At 37.0% G+C, this 6,254-nt stretch overlaps 1 pseudogene; it reads left to right on the top strand.

Moving 5' to 3' along the window:
- Positions 1 to 5,119: 5,119 nt before the first annotated feature.
- Positions 5,120 to 6,006, top strand: LOC122010705 (annotated as a pseudogene).
- Positions 6,007 to 6,254: the final 248 nt, after the last annotated feature.

Consider the following 6,254-nt stretch of genomic DNA (forward strand, 5'->3'; position numbering starts at 1 on the left):
GACTGCTATTGGCCGGCTAGAAGGGAGTTAAATAGCCCTACACAAATAAAAAATACCCTTTTCAAACTTAAAGAAACACTTGCATAAATAATTAAAGACTAAACTTAAAAGGAAAGAGACACCATAATTTACTTGGTTACAACCGGATAGGTTGTTAATCCAAGGAAGATAATCGCACTAAATTCTCCTTCAGACGGAGAAGCCTCTTTTATAGCAGTGTAAGCACAGAAAGAAGGAAGCTAAACAAAATAGGGAAGCGCACAAGTGTTGTTATAATTGCTTGTTGAAATTGAAAAGCTTCTGGACCAAGGCTGTATTTATAGCCTTAGTCGGGGCATCTGGAGGGTTCCAGGCGCCTGAAAGGGGATAAAACTTTATCTCATTCGCAATGGATCACAGTCAAACGTGATCTGATCAAGAGTCAGGTTCCAGGCGCCCGGAATCGCTCTAGGCGCCCGAACCACTAAAGTCAACACAGTTGGTTTTTTCTGGCCCGGGCCCTTTGCTCTGGTGCTGCTCGTCTCAGTTCGAGTCTTCCGCTCCAGCTCCGCTAGCTTGGGTGATTTCTGCCAACTGAAATAAGGCTCACCTGAACCCAATTTCGACCTTCTTGAGCAACCTTCCGCTCTGGCTTCTCATCCCTTGGAAACGTCGCGCGCTTCCTTCTCGTCCGCCAGCGTACTCATCCGTAGCTCTTTGTCCCTCGGACGCACTGAACCTGTCGTCTCTCTCCCATGCCAACCTTCTCGATGGATGAGTCTCTTGCTCCCCGAGCAATCTTCCGCTCTGGCTTCTCGTCCCTCGGAAACACCGCACGCTTCCTTCTCGTCCGTCGATGTACTCTTCCGCAACGCCTCATCCCTTAGACACACCGAGCCCGTTGGCTCTCTCCCGTGCCGTCCTTCTCACTAGCTGTGTCTTCCGCTTGACTTCCTGTGCTCCTAAGTTCCTGCACACTCAAACACAAGGTCAAAACACCACAGGACGTAACTTAACTTATTTGATCACATCAAAACAACCTGGGGTTCCAACAAATCTCACTTGATATAACCCTTTATCCCATACTTATAACACGTGATCTCCTTCTTCCAAGATTTAGACTGGGTTTTATTGTTACCCAACCTATACTGAAACTTGCTTCTTCCACTTTCTCGGTTACCTCTCACCATGAGCCCTTCACCTTGAGAAACATCATCACTTGCTTTTTTTCGCTGATAAAATCTCAATAGAGCACTTGTGACCTCCAACTTGAGAGTTTCCTTCCCCCATATAAGAGTTGTAACTAAATTCTCATACATAAGAGATGATGGTAGAGAGTTTAGCAACATCAATGTCTTATCTTCTTCTTCTTCTTCTTCAATCTTTACATCAACCCATTTCAGATCGTTAATGATATAATTGAATACGTTGATGTGCTAATTCAGATATGTGCACTTTGACATCTTAAGCCCAAAATTTTTTGCTTAAGATAATACTTGTTTGTTAATGACTTGGACATATATCGACTATACAGTTTCTGTCAAACTGTCATCGGTGATTCCTCATCTATGACATAATACATCACATCATCTGTTAAACATAATCTTATCTTTGTCACTGCTTGCGCTTATAGTTCTTCCCAATTTGACTTCTTTATCCCTTCCAATTTCTTTTCGCCTAACACTTTCATCATGCCTTGTTGCACTAATAGATCTTTAACCCTTCTCTGCTATAATCTAAAATTACCTATTTCGTCGAACTTTGTTAGATCAAATTTTGCAGAAGAAATTTCAAATATGATAGCCTATAGCTCTAATACTAGTTGTTGAGATCACAAGAACAATTGAGAATAAATTGCAAAAGAAAAACGAGAGAAGAGAAAAGAACAAAAAGATTTAACATGGTTCAACGATTTTCCTACTCCATGAAAGCAACAATAATAATTCTCCATTAAAACTATGGATTAGGGCTACATATGTTTGATTTATACAATCCTAGCTATATAGAGGTATTTAAACTAAAATATGCTATATTATTTGCATCCAAAATCACCCAGTGTTTCCAAAAATAAAAACACGGGTTATGTTCACCATGAAATATCAGCATGAAGCACGCCCGTGCTTCCTCCCATAATTTTGCCATAGTGTTCGTCGCACATTCCTTGCTCGCACCAGAATGGAGCACGACCTAATCATGTTCCTCACCACAGCCTTGTTCGATATGAGCCACATATGCTTCAACATGTGGCAAAAAGGTTGACCTTGATGAGAGGATCACATATGCTTCAACATAACCCCAAGACCTCATGTGATAATACCTCATGTTTTAACCATCACACTGTCCCGAGAGGATCACATATGCTTCAATATGGTTGACCTTGATGAGGCATTCAATGCTAAAATTAATCATGATCTAGGGAAAATAGTCAAGGTTGACCAAGCCTAATCGACTAATAATGAATATAGTTGATTGATGCTATAGTAAGGTAATGTCAATAAGTTGGCTCTATTGGATCGAATGATTTTAGTGGATGAGCCAACTAACGGTACAAAATTAGTTGATTAATGGGTATCAGGTCAACAAAATTGTGTTAACCAAGTTATATTAAAGGTTCTAGAAGTCATGAATTTAACTTAGATCATATTTTTATGCTAGCATGTTGTCTTTATTTAGTGTTTTTTTAAAAAAATTCCAAATATTAAATTCTTACCATCTCACTAATTTTAGAGGCCGAAATTTTCTATCAACTGTCAGGATAAATCAGATAAATTAAAAAGATAATCGTAGATGGTCCATCATTATAAGTTTTTCAAATTTTCCACATATAAGATCACTACAAAAAATACAATGTTTTGGGATGGATTATGGGAGGAATTTATAAAAAAAAATTCGTCACAAAAATTTTTGGGATGAATTCTGCGACGAAAACATTTTTGTCCCAAAATTCTCGTTGGCAACTTGGCGACGAATTTGGGGACGAATTTATGACTAATAATATTTTTGTCGCCAAATTCATCGCTAATTTTGCAACAAAAACAATATTCGTCGCAAAATGGTCATAGCTAACTCCGCGACAAAAACTACTTTTGCGATGAATATTTTTTTTTTGTAAAATTTGGGACGAATTTGGCGATAAATTTGGCAATGAATTAGAATTTCGTTGTCAAATTTATCGTGAATTCTGTAATAAAAATAATATTCATCGCAAAATTGGCATAGCTAACAGTTCGACAAAAATAACTTTTGCAACAAATATTTTTTTTTGTTGTAAGATTTGGGACGAATTTAGCGATAAAATTGGCAATGAATTAGAATTTCGCTGTCAAATTTATCGTGAATTCTGTAATAAAAATAATATTCATAGCAAAATTGGCATAGCTAACTCTTTGACAAAAATAACTTTTGCAATGAATATTATTTTTGTTACAGAATTTGTGACTAATTTGATGACAAAAATAATAATTTAAAAAATTTATGATCTACGACAAATTAATTTTCTTCCAAAATTTTGGAACAAATCCATAGATTTGTTCCAAAATTGGGATGAAAATTAATTTGTCACAAAATTATCAATACATAGTAATTTACAAGAATTTGGCAATAAATTATTTTTGTCGCCAAATTCGTCACTAAATCCAACATTTTAAGAAGTTATACAAGTCCAACACTCCTAGAAGTCAAATAAGCTTTTTCAAAATAAACTATACATACACCAACTCATCTTCTTTTTTCACAAAAACTTTCTTCCCTATCAAATCTTTTTTTCTTGTTTAAAACCAAACAAACATACCATTTCTAACAAGAAAGATAATTATTTAAATTATAAAGTTAGAGTGATATTAGAGGTTAACGATTGGCTTAAATGTCAATATATATGGCTTACTATTTACAAATAATGTAGCACGATGAATTTGAATGCATTTGTCATTACCTAAAGAGTTCGTCTCATCTCTTACCATCATACAATAAGCTCAGGTGCTTTCATGCTTTCTTATTAATTGTAGATTGGTGTTGTAAGCATAGTCCATTATATTTTTTTAGCAAGCACAAAGTATTCATTCTTCGGCCCGATTAATCTTGGAATTATCGGTTCAGTCCCACAGAAGTTTATCATCATCCATTAATTAAGATAAATCCAGAAATACTCACAACGAGACCTAGCAATCCAATATCTTAGATTTATCATTTTAATTACTAAAGGAAAATACCGTAATATATTGTAATTGGAAATCTAATATAATAATGATACTTGAGAGATTACGTGGACGTTCTACTGATGCAAGGGACCTTAATCCTTTATCTTTGGACGATTTCTATGATGCTTTTGCACCTCTAATATTTGTTGAAGAGAAAAAAAATAGGGATCCAATAGATGGATCATAAGTCATTGACTGAGAGGCTAGAGATGTGAACCACGTCTTAATGGCTTATAATTATATAAATAACTAAATAAGTAGTGTATAAATAAAATTAATTGATTTGATTTAACAATTAATTAGAGGTTAAAAATAATTAAAGAGAATTAAAAAGAAAATGATTTGTTGCGTCGTGATTTTAATTTGAATTAATTCCTTCTTAAGCTCGCTCGCTAATTGCAGTTGAATTTAGCAGCCATTTATTAATTAATTAATCCTTACTTAATTCTGGGCTTAACATCATTAATTAATTACTTAATTAGTTGATTAATTTCATTTATCCCTGTTACTAATTCGCTTAGCACTAACAAATTCAGTTTAATTCTATTTGGTTTCTAGCAAATTTCTCTCTTATTAATTCAATAGATTTTAATTAAAAATTTAATTTGAGATGAAATATAATTAAAGAGAATTAAAAAGAGAACAAAGTGATTTTATTTTTTTATTTTTAATTTTATTTAATCCCACGAATTGATCGCAACAACCTTGTGAATTCATTTTATTGATTGATTTTGCAGTTGGATCTGGTGGCTCCTACTAATTCGCTTAGTTAACACTAACTAATTCAGTTTAATTCTATTTGGTTTGTAGCGAATTTCTCTCTTCCGTTTTTCCTCCTCTATTTAAACTCTGAAATCACTTCAATTGCTATTCCACCTCCAAATAGCCCAACCAACGTCTCCACTCCCTCCCCTCCCTCCATCTTTGAATTCGATCGCATTATCATGGTGGTGACTGCAGCTGTGCCTGTGAATGGCAGCATGCTAAGTTCCTCTGCCTCTGCCAGCAGAGTCGAGGTTCGCTCCGTGTGGGCTCACAACCTCGACCAGGAGTTCGCCCTCATCCGCTCCGCCCTTCCCTTTCATCCCTTCGTCGCGTTGGACACGGAGTACCCTGGCGTCGTTCTCACCTCCAAGAATCCCTATTGCACCCTCACTGCCCCTCAATGTTACGACTTGATCCGCGCCAACGTCGATGTCCTCAGCATAGTCCAGGTCGGCCTCACCCTCTCCGATGCTGCCGGTAACCTCCCTGCTTCCTCTACAATGACGGCACTTTTGTGCGCTACGTGTGGGAATTTAATTTTTGTGACTTCGACATCGATCGCGATCGCTATGCCCCTTCCTCTGTCAAGCTACTCGAGGCTAATGGCATCGACTTTCAAAAGAACAAAGCGTGGGGCATAGACTCTCATCGGTTCGCCACGCACCTCGTGGCCTCCGGTTTGCTTTCCTTGGGTCAATTTTCGGTTGTATCCTGGGTTACCTTCCAAGGTGCTTACGACTTCGCCTTCCTAGTGAAGATGCTCACCGGCGGCAATAAGTTACCACAATCCCTCCATGAGTTCTTGGGCCTTGTTCGTTTCTTCTTCGGGGAGAGGGTGTTTGATGTTAAGCACCTGAGTAAGCATTGTCGTGGGCTTTATGGTGGATTGGAGCGGGTGGCTTCCGCCGTCCAAGTTGAGCGGGCAGTGGGCTGCCGACATCAGTCTGGCTCCGATAGTTTACTAACATGGCAAGTGTTTTTCCAAATCGCTTCTCGTGTGAATCCGGAACTCATCAATCGTCCAGAGCATATTGGAACACTTTTCGGACTCGAACTACTACCATGATGAGGAATGACTTTGTCTTTGTTGAGAAATTAAACATATTTAATTTTTTTAGCTAGTTTTTAAAGTGTTGGTCATGCTTTATTAGTTATAATAAGAGTGGTAAAACAGCAAAACAAATTAATTTGGATCATGCAATTATTAGTCAACCGGAATCAAAGTTTACACAAATATAATAATTTTAATTCAGTAAAGTTCATTAATCCATAATATTAATCACATAGTAGAATATATATTTAAAAAATAATCCA

This window comes from Zingiber officinale, chromosome 8A (assembly GCF_018446385.1).
Source record: "Zingiber officinale cultivar Zhangliang chromosome 8A, Zo_v1.1, whole genome shotgun sequence".
NCBI classification, from domain to species: Eukaryota; Viridiplantae; Streptophyta; class Magnoliopsida; order Zingiberales; family Zingiberaceae; genus Zingiber; species Zingiber officinale.